The following is a 16,541-nucleotide window of genomic DNA, read 5'->3' on the forward strand; positions in this document are numbered from 1 at the left end:
CCAATTTTACTAGTTCTTACTTGGTTTCACATACCATTTTATACCAAAACGCATTCACTGTCAAACCACTTCAACCGAACAATTTCATCTAGGCTGGTTCATTCAGAAAATTTAAAAAAATAAGAGTATTTTAACAGAAAAATTCATGAAAAGTCTATTTATTTCACACACTAAAATGAGTACTTTTATGCGAGATTTAATATCTAGGAAAGTAAAATTAAAACTGTAAAAAAATATTCTTGTTGAAAGCATTGAATCAATTCAAGAAACCAATGAAATAATTAAAGAAATAACACATGAAATAGTTAGTGAAACCATTCTGACGTCCATTTAAATATTAGTATTGAGCCAATTTTATTCGTTCTTACTTGGTTTCACATACCATTTTATACAAAAACGCATTCACTGTCAAACCACTTCAACCGAACAATTTCATCTAGACCGGTTCATTCAGAAAATTTAGAAAAAAAGAGTATTTTGATAGAAAAATTCATGAAAAGTCTATTTATTTCACACACTAAAATGAGTACTTTTATGCGAGATTTCATATCTAGGAAAGTAAAATTAAAACTGTATAAAAATATTCTTGTTGAAAGCATTGAATCAATTTGACAAAACCAATAAAATAATTAAAGAAATAATACATGAAATAGTTCATGAAACCATTCTGAAGTCCATTTAAATATTAGTATTGAACCAATTTTACTCATTCTTACTAGGTTTCACATACCATTTTATACAAAAACACATTTACTGTCAAACCGCTTTAACCGAACAATTTCATCTAGACCGGTTCATTCAGAAAATTTAGAAAAAATAAGAGTATTTTGAAAGAAAAATTCATGAAAAGTCTATTTATTTCACACACTAAAAAGAGTAGTTTTACGCGAGATTTAATATCTGGTAAAGTAAAATTAAAACTGTAAAAAAATATTCTTGTTGAAAGCATTGAATCAATTCGAGAAACCAATGAAATAATTAAAGAAATAATACATGAAATAGTTAGTGAAACCATTCTGACGTCCATTTAAATATTAGTATTGAGCCAATTTTACTCGTTTTTACTTGATTTCACATACCATTTTATACAAAAACACATTCACTGTCAAAAATGCTTCAACCGAACAATTTCATCTAGACCGGTTCATTCAGAAAATTTAGAAAAAATAAGAGTATTTTGACAGAAAAATTCATGAAAAGTCTATTTATTTCACACACTAAAATGAGTACTTTTACGCGAGATTTAATATCTAGGAAAGTAAAATTAAAACGGTAAAAGAATATTCTTGTTGAAAGCATTGAATCAATTCGAGAAACCAATGAAATAATTAAAGAAATAATACATGAAATAGTTAGTGAAACCATTCTGACGTCCATTTAAATATTAGTATTGAGCCAATTTTACTCGTTCTTACTTGATTTCACATACCATTTTTTACAAAAACACATTCACTGTCAAACCGCTTCAACCGAACAATTTCATCTAGACCGATTCATTCAGAAAATTTAGAAAAAATAAGAGTATTTTGATAGAAAAATTCATGAAAAGTCTATTTATTTCACACAATAAAATAAGTACTTTTACGCGAGATTTGATATCTAGGAAAGTAAAATTAAAACTGTAAAAAAATATTCTTGTTGAAAGCATTGAATCAATTCGAGAAACCAATGAAATAATTAAAGAAATAATACATGAAATAGTTAGTGAAACCATTCTGACGTCCATTTAAATATTAGTATTGAGCCAATTTTACTCGTTCTTACTTGGTTTCACATACCATTTTATACAAAAACACATTCACTGTCAAACCGCTTCAATCGAACAATTTCATCTACACCGGTTCATTTAGAAAATTTAGAAAAAAAAGAGTATTTTGACAGAAAAATTCATGAAAAGTCTATTTATTTCACACACTAAAATGAGTACTTTTATGCGAGATTTAATATCTAGGAAAGTAAAATTAAAACTGTAAAAAAATATTTTTGTTGAAAGCATTGAATCAATTCGAGAAACCAATGAAATAATTAAAGAAATAATACATGAAATAGTTCGTGAAACCATTATGAAGTCCATTTAAATATTTGTATTGAACCAATTTTACTCATTCTTACTAGGTTCCACATACCATTTTATACAAAAACACATTTTCTGTCAAACCGCTTCAACCGAACAATTTCATCTAGATCGGTTCATTCAGAAAATTTAGAAAAAATAAGAGTATTTTGACACAAAAATTTATGAAAAGTCTATTTATTTTACACACTAAAAAGAGTAGTTTTACGCGAGATTTAATATCTGGGAAAGTAAAATTAAAACTGTAAAAAAATATTCTTGTTGAAAGCATTGAATCAATTCGAGAAACCAATGAAATAATTATAGAAATAATACATGAAATAATTCGTGAAACCATTCTGACGTCCATTTAAATATTAGCATTGAGCCAATTTTACTCGTTCTTACTAGGTTTCACATACCATTTTATACAAAAACACATTCACATTTAAACCGCTTCAACCAAACAATTTCATCTAGACCAATTGATTGAGAAAATATTTAGAAAAAATAAGAGTATTTTGACAGAAAAATTCATGAAAAGTCTATTTATTTCACACACTAAAATGAGTAGTTTTACGCGAGATTTAATATCTGGGAAAGTAAAATTAAAACTGTAAAAAATACTCTTGTTGAAAACATTGTATCAATTCGAGAAACCAATAAAATAATTATAGAAATAATACATGAAATATTTCGTGAAACCAATGAATCAATTCGAGAAACCAATGAAATAATTAAAGAAATAATATATGAAATAGTTAGTGAAACCATTCTGACGTCCATTTAAATATTAGTATTGAGCCAATTTTACTCGTTCTTACTTGGTTACACATACCATTTTATAGAAAATAACATTCACTGTCAAACCGCTTCAACCGAACAATTTCATCTAGACCGGTTCATTCAGAAAATTTACAAAAAATAAGAGTATTTTGACAGAAAAATTCATGAAAAGTCTATTTATTTCACACACTAAAATAAGTACTTTTACGCGAGATTTAATATCTAGGAAAGTAAAATTAAAACTGTAAAAAAATATTATTGTTGAAAGCATTGAATCAATTCGAGAATCCAATGAAATAATTAAAGAAATAATACATGAACTAGTTAGTGAAACCATTCTGACATCCATTTAAATATTAGTATTGAGCCAATTTTACTCGTTCTTACTTGGTTTCACATACCATTTTATACAAAAACACATTCACTGTCAAACAGCTTCAACCGAACAATTTCATCTAGACCGGTTCATTCAGAAAATTTACAAAAAATAAGAGTATTTTGACAGAAAAATTCATGAAAAGTCTATTTATTTCACACACTAATATAAGTACTTTTACGCGAGATTTAATATATAGGAAAGTAAAATTAAAACTGTAAAAAAAGATTATTGTTGAAAGCATTGAATCAATTCGAGAAACCAATGAAATAATTAAAGAAATAATACATGAAATAGTTAGTGAAACCATTCTGACTTCCATTTAAATATTAGTATTGAGCCAATTTTACTCGTTCTTACTTGATTTCACATACCATTTTTTACAAAAACACATTCACTGTCAAACCGCTTCAACCAAATAATTTCATCTAGACCGGTTCATTCAGAAAATTTAGAAAAAATAAGAGTATTTTGACAAAAAAAATTCATAAAAAGTCTATATATTTCACACACTAAAAATGAGTACTTTTACGCGAGTTCTAATATCTAGGAATGTAAAATTAAAACTGTAAAAAAATATTCTTGTTGAAAGCATTGAATCAATTCGAGAAACCAATGAAATAATTACAGAAATAATACATGAAATAGTTAGTGAAACCATTCTGACGTCCATTTAAATATTAGTATTGAGCCAATTTTACTCGTTCTTACTTGGTTTCACATACCATTTTATACAAAAACACATTCACTGTCAAACCGCTTCAACCAAATAATTTCATCTAGACCGGTTCATTCAGAAAATTTAGAAAAAATAAGAGTATTTTGACAAAAAAAATTCATAAAAAGTCTATATATTTCACACACTAAAAATGAGTACTTTTACGCGAGATTTAATATCTAGGAAAGTAAAATTAAAACTGTAAAAAAATATTCTTGTTGAAAGCATTGAATCAATTCGAGAAACCAATGAAATAATTACAGAAATAATACATGAAATAGTTAGTGAAACCATTCTGACGTCCATTTAAATATTAGTATTGAGCCAATTTTACTCGTTCTTACTTGGTTTCACATACCATTTTATACAAAAACACATTCACTGTCAAACCGCTTCAATCGAAAAATTTCATCTAGACCGGTTCATTCAGAAAATTTAAAAAAAATAAGTGTATTTTGACAGAAAAATTCATGAAAAGTCTTTTTATTTCACACACTAAAATAAGTACTTTTACGCGAGATTTAATATCTAGGAAAGTAAAATTAAAACTATAAAAAAATATTCTTGTTGAAAGCATTGAATCAATTCGAGAAACCAATGAAATAATTAAAGAAAGAACACATGAAATAGTTAGTGAAACCATTCGGACGTCCATTTAAATATTAGTATTGAGCCAATTTTACTAGTTCTTACTTGGTTTCACATACCATTTTATACCAAAACGCATTCACTGTCAAACCACTTCAACCGAACAATTTCATCTAGGCCGGTTCATTCAGAAAATTTAAAAAAATAAGAGTATTTTGACAGAAAAATTCATGAAAAGTCTATTTATTTCACACACTAAAATGAGTACTTTTATGCGAGATTTAATATCTAGGAAAGTAAAATTAAAACTGTAAAAAAATATTCTTGTTGAAAGCATTGAATCAATTCAAGAAACCAATGAAATAATTAAAGAAATAACACATGAAATAGTTAGTGAAACCATTCTGACGTCCATTTAAATATTAGTATTGAGCCAATTTTATTCGTTCTTACTTGGTTTCACATACCATTTTATACAAAAACGCATTCACTGTCAAACCACTTCAACCGAACAATTTCATCTAGACCGGTTCATTCAGAAAATTTAGAAAAAAAGAGTATTTTGATAGAACAATTCATGAAAAGTCTATTTATTTCACACACTAAAATGAGTACTTTTATGCGAGATTTCATATCTAGGAAAGTAAAATTAAAACTGTATAAAAATATTCTTGTTGAAAGCATTGAATCAATTTGACAAAACCAATAAAATAATTAAAGAAATAATACATGAAATAGTTCGTGAAACCATTCTGAAGTCCATTTAAATATTAGTATTGAACCAATTTTACTCATTCTTACTAGGTTTCACATACCATTTTATACAAAAACACATTTACTATCAAACCGCTTTAACCGAACAATTTCATCTAGACCGGTTCATTCAGAAAATTTAGAAAAAATAAGAGTATTTTGAAAGAAAAATTCATGAAAAGTCTATTTATTTCACACACTAAAAAGAGTAGTTTTACGCGAGATTTAATATCTGGGAAAGTAAAATTAAAACTGTAAAAAAATATTCTTGTTGAAAGCATTGAATCAATTCGAGAAACCAATGAAATAATTAAAGAAATAATACATGAAATAGTTAGTGAAACCATTCTGACGTCCATTTAAATATTAGTATTGAGCCAATTTTACTCGTTTTTACTTGATTTCACATACCATTTTATACAAAAACACATTCACTGTCAAAAATGCTTCAACCGAACAATTTCATCTAGACCGGTTCATTCAGAAAATTTAGAAAAAATAAGAGTATTTTGACAGAAAAATTCATGAAAAGTCTATTTATTTCACACACTAAAATGAGTACTTTTACGCGAGATTTAATATCTAGGAAAGTAAAATTAAAACGGTAAAAGAATATTCTTGTTGAAAGCATTGAATCAATTCGAGAAACCAATGAAATAATTAAAGAAATAATACATGAAATAGTTAGTGAAACCATTCTGACGTCCATTTAAATATTAGTATTGAGCCAATTTTACTCGTTCTTACTTGATTTCACATACCATTTTTTACAAAAACACATTCACTGTCAAACCGCTTCAACTGAACAATTTCATCTAGACCGATTCATTCAGAAAATTTAGAAAAAATAAGAGTATTTTGATAGAAAAATTCATGAAAAGTCTATTTATTTCACACAATAAAATAAGTACTTTTACGCGAGATTTAATATCTAGGAAAGTAAAATTAAAACTGTAAAAAAATATTCTTGTTGAAAGCATTGAATCAATTCGAGAAACCAATGAAATAATTAAAGAAATAATACATGAAATAGTTAGTGAAACCATTCTGACGTCCATTTAAATATTAGTATTGAGCCAATTTTACTCGTTCTTACTTGGTTTCACATACCATTTTATACAAAAACACATTCACTGTCAAACCGCTTCAATCGAACAATTTCATCTACACCGGTTCATTTAGAAAATTTAGAAAAAAAAAGAGTATTTTGACAGAAAAATTCATGAAAAGTCTATTTATTTCACACACTAAAATGAGTACTTTTATGCGAGATTTAATATCTAGGAAAGTAAAATTAAAACTGTAAAAAAATATTTTTGTTGAAAGCATTGAATCAATTCGAGAAACCAATGAAATAATTAAAGAAATAATACATGAAATAGTTCGTGAAACCATTATGAAGTCCATTTAAATATTTGTATTGAACCAATTTTACTCATTCTTACTAGGTTCCACATACCATTTTATACAAAAACACATTTTCTGTCAATCCGCTTCAACCGAACAATTTCATCTAGATCGGTTCATTCAGAAAATTTAGAAAAAATAAGAGTATTTTGACACAAAAATTTATGAAAAGTCTATTTATTTTACACACTAAAAAGAGTAGTTTTACGCGAGATTTAATATCTGGGAAAGTAAAATTAAAACTGTAAAAAAATATTCTTGTTGAAAGCATTGAATCAATTCGAGAAACCAATGAAATAATTATAGAAATAATACATGAAATAATTCGTGAAACCATTCTGACGTCCATTTAAATATTAGCATTGAGCCAATTTTACTCGTTCTTACTAGGTTTCACATACCATTTTATACAAAAACACATTCACATTTAAACCGCTTCAACCAAACAATTTCATCTAGACCAATTGATTGAGAAAATATTTAGAAAAAATAAGAGTATTTTGACAGAAAAATTCATGAAAAGTCTATTTATTTCACACACTAAAATGAGTAGTTTTACGCGAGATTTAATATCTGGGAAAGTAAAATTAAAACTGTAAAAAATACTCTTGTTGAAAACATTGTATCAATTCGAGAAACCAATAAAATAATTATAGAAATAATACATGAAATATTTCGTGAAACCAATGAAATAATTAAAGAAATAATATATGAAATAGTTAGTGAAACCATTCTGACGTCCATTTAAATATTAGTATTGAGCCAATTTTACTCGTTCTTACTTGGTTACACATACCATTTTATACAAAATAACATTCACTGTCAAACCGCTTCAACCGAACAATTTCATCTAGACCGGTTCATTCAGAAAATTTACAAAAAATAAGAGTATTTTGACAGAAAAATTCATGAAAAGTCTATTTATTTCACACACTAAAATAAGTACTTTTACGCGAGATTTAATATCTAGGAAAGTAAAATTAAAACTGTAAAAAAATATTATTGTTGAAAGCATTGAATCAATTCGAGAATCCAATGAAATAATTAAAGAAATAATACATGAACTAGTTAGTGAAACCATTCTGACATCCATTTAAATATTAGTATTGAGCCAATTTTACTCGTTCTTACTTGGTTTCACATACCATTTTATACAAAAACACATTCACTGTCAAACCGCTTCAACTGAACAATTTCATCTAGACCGGTTCATTCAGAAAATTTACAAAAAATAAGAGTATTTTGACAGAAAAATTCATGAAAAGTCTATTTATTTCACACACTAAAATAAGTACTTTTACGCGAGATTTAATATATAGGAAAGTAAAATTAAAACTGTAAAAAAAGATTATTGTTGAAAGCATTGAATCAATTCGAGAAACCAATGAAATAATTAAAGAAATAATACATGAAATAGTTAGTGAAACCATTCTGACTTCCATTTAAATATTAGTATTGAGCCAATTTTACTCGTTCTTACTTGGTTTCACATACCATTTTATAGAAAAACACATTCACTGTCAAACCGCTTCAACCGAACAATTTCATCTAGACCGGTTCATTCAGAAAATTTACAAAAAATAAGAGTATTTTGACAGAAAAATTCATGAAAAGTCTATTTATTTCACACACTAAAATAAGTACTTTTACGCGAGATTTAATATCTAGGAAAGTAAAATTAAAACTGTAAAAAAACTATTATTGTTGAAAGCATTGAATCAATTCGAGAAACCAATGAAATAATTAAAGAAATAATACATGAAATAGTTAGTGAAACCATTCTGACGTCCATTTAAATATTAGTATTGAGCCAATTTTACTCGTTCTTACTTGGTTTCACATACCATTTTATACAAAAACACATTCACTGTCAAACCGCTTCAACTGAACAATTTCATCTATACCAGTTCATTCAGAAAATTTAGAAAAAAAAAGAGTATTTTGACAGAAAAATTCATGAAAAGTCTATTTATTGCACACACTAAAATGAGTACTTTTATGCTAGATTTAATATCTAGGAAAGTAAAATTAAAACTGTAAAAAAATATTCTTGTTGAAAGCATTGAATCAATTCGAGAAACCAATGAAATAATTAAAGAAATAATACATGAAATAGTTAGTGAAACCATTCTGACGTCCATTTAAATATTAGTATTGAGCCAATTTTACTCGTTCTTACTTGGTTTCACATACCATTTTATACAAAAACACATTCACTGTCAAACCGCATCAACCGAACAATTTCATCTAGACCGGTTCATTCAGAAAATTTACCAAAAATTTAGGGTATTTTGACAGAAAAATTCATGAAAAGTCTATTTATTTCACACACTAAAATAAGTACTTTTACGCGAGATTTAATATCTAGGAAAGTAAAATTAAAACTGTAAAAAAATATTATTGTTGAAAGCAATGAATCAATTCGAGAAACCAATGAAATAATTAAAGAAATAATACATGAAATAGTTAGTGAAACCATTTTGACGTCCATTTAAATATTAGTATTGTGCCAATTTTACTCGTTTTTACTTGGTTTCACATACCATTTTATACAAAAACACATTCACTGTCAAACCGCTTCAACCGAACAATTTCATCTAGACCGGTTGATTCAGAAAATTTAGAAAAAAAAGAGTATTTTGACAGAAAAATTCATGAAAAGTCTATTTATTTCACACACTAAAATGAGTACTTTTATGCGAGATTTAATATCTAGGAAAGTAAAATTAAAACTGTAAAAAAATATTCTTGTTAAAAGCATTGAATCAATTCGAGAAATCAATAAAATAATTAAATAAATAATACATGAAATAGTTCGTGAAACCATTCTGAAGTCCATTTAAATATCAGTATTGAACCAATTTTACTCATTCTTACTAGGTTTCACATACCATTTTATATAAAAACACATTTACAGTCAAATCGCTTCAACCGAATAATTTCATCTAGAACGGTTCATTCAGAAAATTTAGAAAAATAAGAGTATTTTGACAGAAAAATTCATGAAAAGTCTATTTATTTCACACACTAAAATGAGTAGTTTTACGCGAGATTTAATATCTGGGAAAGTAAAATTAAAACTGTAAAAAATATTCTTTTTGAAAACATTGTATCAATTCGAGAAACCAATAAAATAATTATAGAAATAATACATGAAATATTTCGTGAAACCAATGAATCAATTCGAGAAACTAATGAAATAATTAAAGAAATAATATATGAAATAGTTAGTGAAACCATTCTGACGTCCATTTAAATATTAGTATTATGCCAATTTTACTCTTTCTTACTTGGTTACACATACCATTTTATACAAAAACACATTCACTGTCAAACCGCTTCAACCGAACAATTTCATCTAGACCGGTTCATTCAGAAAATTTACAAAAAATAAGAGTATTTTGACAGAAAAATTCATGAAAAGTCTATTTATTTCACACACTAAAATAAGTACTTTTACGCGAGATTTAATATCTAGGAAAGTAAAATTAAAACTGTAAAAAAATATTATTGTTAAAAGCATTGAATCAATTCGAGAAACCAATGAAATAATTAAAGAAATAATACATGAAATAGTTAGTGAAACCATTCTGACGTCCATTTAAATATTAGTATTGAGCCAATTTTACTCGTTCTTACTTGGTTTCACATACCATTTTATACAAAAACACATTCACTGTCAAACCGCTTCAACCGAACAATTTCATCTATACCAGTTCATTCAGAAAATTTAGAAAAAAAAAGAGTATTTTGACAGAAAAATTCATGAAAAGTCTATTTATTGCACACACTAAAATGAGTACTTTTATGCTAGATTTAATATCTAGGAAAGTAAAATTAAAACTGTAAAAAAATATTCTTGTTGAAAGCATTGAATCAATTCGAGACACCAATGAAATAATTAACGAAATAATACATGAAATAGTTAGTGAAACCATTCTGACGTCCATTTAAATATTAGTATTGAGCCAATTTTACTCGTTCTTACTTGGTTTCACATACCATTTTATACAAAAATACATTCACTGTCAAACCGCATCAACCGAACAATTTCATCTAGACCGGTTCATTCAGAAAATTTACCAAAAATTTAGGGTATTTTGACAGAAAAATTCATGAAAAGTCTATTTATTTCACACACTAAAATAAGTACGTTTACGCGAGATTTAATATCTAGGAAAGTAAAATTAAAACTGTAAAAAATACTCTTGTTGAAAACATTGTATCAATTCGAGAAACCAATAAAATAATTATAGAAATAATACATGAAATATTTCGTGAAACCATTCTGACGTCCATTTAAATATTAGCATTGAGCCAATTTGACTTGTTCTTACTAGATTTCAAATACCATTTTATAAAAAAATACATTCACTGTCAAACCGCTTCAACCGAACAATTTCATCTAGACCGGTTCATTCAGAAAATTTACAAAAAATAAGAGTATTTTGACAGAAAAATTCATGAAAAGTCTATTTATTTCACACACTAAAATAAGTACTTTTACGCGAGATTTAATATCTAGGAAAGTAAAATTAAAACTGTAAAAAAATATTATTGTTGAAAGCATTGAATCAATTCGAGAAACCCATGAAATAATTAAAGAAATAATACATGAAATAGTTAGTGAAACCATTCTGACGTCCATTTAAATATTAGTATTGAGCCAATTTTACTCGTTCTTACTTGGTTTCACATACCATTTTATACAAAAACACATTCACTGTCAAACCGCTTCAACCGAACAATTTCATCTAGACCGGTTCATTCAGAAAATTTAGAAAAATAAGAGTATTTTGATAGAAAAATTCATGAAAAGTCTATTTATTTCACACACTAAAATGAGTAGTTTTACGTGAGATTTAATATCTGGGAAAGTAAAATTAAAACTGTAAAAAAATATTCTTGTTGAAAGCATTGAATCAATTCGAGAAATCAATGAAATAATTAAAGAAATAATACATGAAATAGTTCGTGAAACCATTCTGACGTCCATTTAAATATTAGTATTGAGCCAATATTACTCGTTCTTATTAGGTTTCACATACCATTTTATGCAAAAACACATTCACATTTAAACCTCTTCAACCAAACAATTTCATCTAGACCAGTTGATTGAGAAAATTTAGAAAAAATAAGAGTATTTTGACAGAAAAATTCATGAAAAGTCTATTTATTTCACACACTAAAATGAGTACTTTTATGCGAGATTTAATATATTGGAAAGTAAAATTAAAACTGTAAAACAATATTCTTGTTGAAAGCATTGAATCAATTCGAGAAATCAATAAAATAATTAAATAAATAATACATGAAATAGTTCGTGAAACCATTCTGAAGTCCATTTAAATATTAGTATTGAGCCAATATTACTCGTTCTTATTAGGTTTCACATACCATTTTATACAAAAAACACATTCACATTTAAACCGCTTCAACCAAACAATTTCATCTAGACCAGTTGATTGAGAAAATTTAGAAAAAATAAGAGTATTTTGACAGAAAAATTCATGAAAAGTCTATTTATTTCACACACTAAAATGAGTACTTTTATGCGAGATTTAATATCTAGGAAAGTAAAATTAAAACTGTAAAAAAATATTCTTGTTGAAAGCATTGAATCAATTCTAGAAACCAATGAAATAATTATAGAAATAATACATGAAATAATTCGTGAAACCATTCTGACGTCCATTTAAATATTAGTATTGAGCCAATTTTACTCGTTCTTACTTGGTTTAACATACCATCTTATACAAAAACACATTCACTGTCAAACTGCTTCAACTGAACAATTTCATCTAGACCGGTTCATTCAGAAAATTTAGAAAAAATAAGAGTATTTTGACAGAAAAATTCGTGAAAAGTCTATTTATTTCACACATTAAAATGAGTAGTTTTACGCGAGATTTAATATCTGGGAAAGTAAAATTAAAATTATAAAAAAATATTCTTGTTGAAAGCATTGAATCAATTTGAGAAACCAGTGAAATAATTAAAGAAATAATACATGAAATAATTCGTGAAACCATTCTGACGTCCATTTAAATATTAGTATTGAGCCAATATTACTCGTTCTTACTAGGTTTCACATAACATTTTATACAAAAACACATTCACATTTAAACCACTTCAACCAAACAATTTCATCTGGACCGGTTCATTCAGAAAATTTAGAAAAAATAAGAGTATTTTGATAGAAAAATTCATGAAAAGTCTATTTATTTCACACACTAAAATGATTATTTTTACGCGAGATTTAATATCTAAGAAAGTAAAATTAAAACTGTAAAAAAATACCCTTGTTGAAAACATTGTATCAATTCGAGAAACCAATGAAATAATTAAAGAAATAATACATGAAATAGTTCGTGAAACCATTCTGACGTCCATTTAAATATTAGTATTGAGCCAATATTACTCGTTCTTATTAGGTTTCACATACCATTTTATACAAAAAACACATTCACATTTAAACCGCTTCAACCAAACAATTTCATCTAGACCAGTTGATTGAGAAAATTTAGAAAAAATAAGAGTATTTTGACAGAAAAATTCATGAAAAGTCTATTTATTTCACACACTAAAATGAGTACTTTTATGCGAGATTTAATATCTAGGAAAGTAAAATTAAAACTGTAAAAAAATATTCTTGTTGAAAGCATTGAATCAATTCGAGAAATCAATAAAATAATTAAATAAATAATACATGAAATAGTTCGTGAAACCATTCTGAAGTCCATTTAAATATCAGTATTGAACCAATTTTACTCATTCTTACTAGGTTTCACATACCATTTTATATAAAAACACATTTACTGTCAAATCGCTTCAATCGAACAATTTCATCTAGACCGGTTCATTCAGAAAATTTAGAAAAATAAGAATATTTTGACAGAAAAATTCATGAAAAGTCTATTTATTTCACACACTAAAATGAGTAGTTTTACGCGAGATTTAATATCTGGGAAAGTAAAATTAAAACTGTAAAAAATACTCTTGTTGAAAACATTGTATCAATTCGAGAAACCAATAAAATAATTATAGAAATAATACATGAAATATTTCGTGAAACCATTTTTACGTCCATTTAAATATTAGCATTGAGCCAATTTGACTCGTTCTTACTAGATTTCAAATACCATTTTATACAAAAATACATTCACTGTCAAACCTCTCAACCAAACAATTTCATCTAGACGTGTTCATTCATAAAATTTAGAAAAAATAAGAGTATTTTGACAGAAAAATTCATGAAAAGTCTAATTATTTCACACACTAAAATGAGTACTTTTACGTGAGATTTAATATCTAGGAAAGTAAAATTAAAACTACAAAAAAATATTCTTGTTGAAAGCATTGAATCAATTCTAGAAACCAATGAAATAATTATAGAAATAATACATGAAATAATTCGTGAAACCATTCTGACGTCCATTTAAATATTAGCATTGAGCCACTTTTACTCGTTCTTATTAGGTTTCATATACCATCTTATACAAAAACACATTCACAGTCAAACTGCTTCAACCAAACAATTTCATCTAGACCGGTTCATTCAGAAAATTTAGAAAAAATAAGAGTATTTTGACAGAAAAATTCATGAAAAGTCTATTTATTTCACCCACTAAAATGAGTAGTTTTACGCGAGAGTTAATATCTAGGAAAGTAAAACTAAAATCGTATAAAAATATTCTTGTTGAAAGCATTGAATCAATTTGAGAAACCAGTGAAATAATTATAGAAATAATACATGAAATAATTCGTGAAACCATTCTGACGTCCATTTAAATATTAGTATTGAGCCAATATTACTCGTTCTTACTAGGTTTCACATAACATTTTATACAAAAACACATTCACATTTAAACCACTTCAACCAAACAATTTCATCTAGACCGGTTCATTCAGAAAATTTAGAAAAAATAAGAGTAATTTGACAGAAAAATTCATGAAAAGTCTATTTATTTCACACACTAAAATGATTAGTTTTACGCGAGATTTAATATCTGGGAAAGTAAAATTAAAACTGTAAAAAATAATCTTGTTGAAAACATTGTATCAATTCGAGAAATTAACCAATAAAATAATTATAGAAATAATACATGAAATATTTCGTGAAACCATTCTGACGTCCATTTAAATATTAGCATTGAGCCAATTTGACTCGTTCTTACTAGATTTCAAATACCATTTTATACAAAAACACATTCACTGGCAAACTGCTTCGACCAAACAATTTCATCTAGACGTGTTCATTCATAAAATTTAGAAAAAATAAGAGTATTTTGACCGAAAAATTCATGAAAAGTCTATTTATTTCACACACTAAAATGAGTACTTTTACGCGAGATTTAATATCTAGGAAAGAAAAATTAAAACTGTAAAAAAATATTCTTGTTGAAAGCATTGAATCAATTCTAGAAACCAATGAAATAATTATAGAAATAATACATGAAATAATTCGTGAAACCATTCTGACGTCCATTTAAATATTAGTATTGAGCCAATTTTACTCGTTCTTACTAGGTTTCACATACCATCTTATACAAAAACACATTCACTGTCAAACTACTTCAATTGAACAATTTCATCTAGACCGGTTCATCCAGAAAATTTAGAAAAAATAAGAGTATTTTGACAGAAAAATTCATGAAAAGTCTATATATTTCACACACTAAAATGAGTAGTTTTACGCGAGATTTAATATCTGAGAAAGTAAAATTAAAATTATAAAAAAATATTCTTGTTGAAAGCATTGAATCAATTTGAGAAACCAGTGAAATAATTAAAGAAATAATACATGAAATAATTCGTGAAACCATTCTGACGTCCATTTAAATATTAGTATTGAGCCAATATTACTCGTTCTTACTAGGTTTCACATAACATTTTATACAAAAACACATTCACATTTAAACCGCTTCAATCAAACAATTTTATCTGGACCGATTCATTCAGAAAATTTAGAAAAAATAAGAGTATTTTGACAGAAAAATTCATGAAAAGTCTATTTATTTCACACTCTAAAATGAGTACTTTTATGCGAGATTTAATATCTAGGAAAGTAAAATTAAAACTATAAAAAACAATTCTTGTTGAAAGCATTGAATCAATTTGAGAAACCAATGAAATAATTAAAGAAATAATACATGAAATAGTTCGTGAAACCATTCTGACGTCCATTTAAATATTAGTATTGAACTAATTTTACTCGTTCTTACTAGGTTTCACATACCATTTTATACAAAAACACATTTACTGTCAAAACACTTCAACCGAACAATTTCATCTAGACCGGTTCATTCAGGAAATTTAGAAAAAATAAGAGTATTTTAACAGAAAAATTCATGAAAAGTCTATTTATTTCACACACTCAAATGAATAGTTTTATTCGAGATTTAATATCTGAAAAAGTAAAATTAAAACTGTAAAAAAATATTTTTGTTGAAAGCATTGAATCAATTCGAAAAACCAATGAAACAATTAAAGAAATAATACATGAAATAGTTACTGAAACCATTCTGATGTCCATTTAAATATTTGTATTGAACCAATTTTACTCGTTCTTACTTGGTTTCACATACCATTTTATACAAAAACACATTCACTGTCAAACCGCTTTAACCGAACAATTTCATCAAGACCGGTTCATTCAGAAAATTTAGAAAAAATAAGAGTATTTTGACAGAAAAATTCATGAAAAGTCTATTTATTTCACACACTAAAATGAGTACTTTTACGCGAGATTTAATATCTAGGAAAGTAAAATTAAAATTGTAAAAAAATATTCTTGTTGAAAACATTGAATCAATTCTAGAAACCAATGAAATAATTATAGAAATAATACATGAAATAAT

Source organism: Rutidosis leptorrhynchoides, chromosome 11 (assembly GCF_046630445.1).
Source record: "Rutidosis leptorrhynchoides isolate AG116_Rl617_1_P2 chromosome 11, CSIRO_AGI_Rlap_v1, whole genome shotgun sequence".
In the NCBI taxonomy this organism is placed as follows: Eukaryota; Viridiplantae; Streptophyta; class Magnoliopsida; order Asterales; family Asteraceae; genus Rutidosis; species Rutidosis leptorrhynchoides.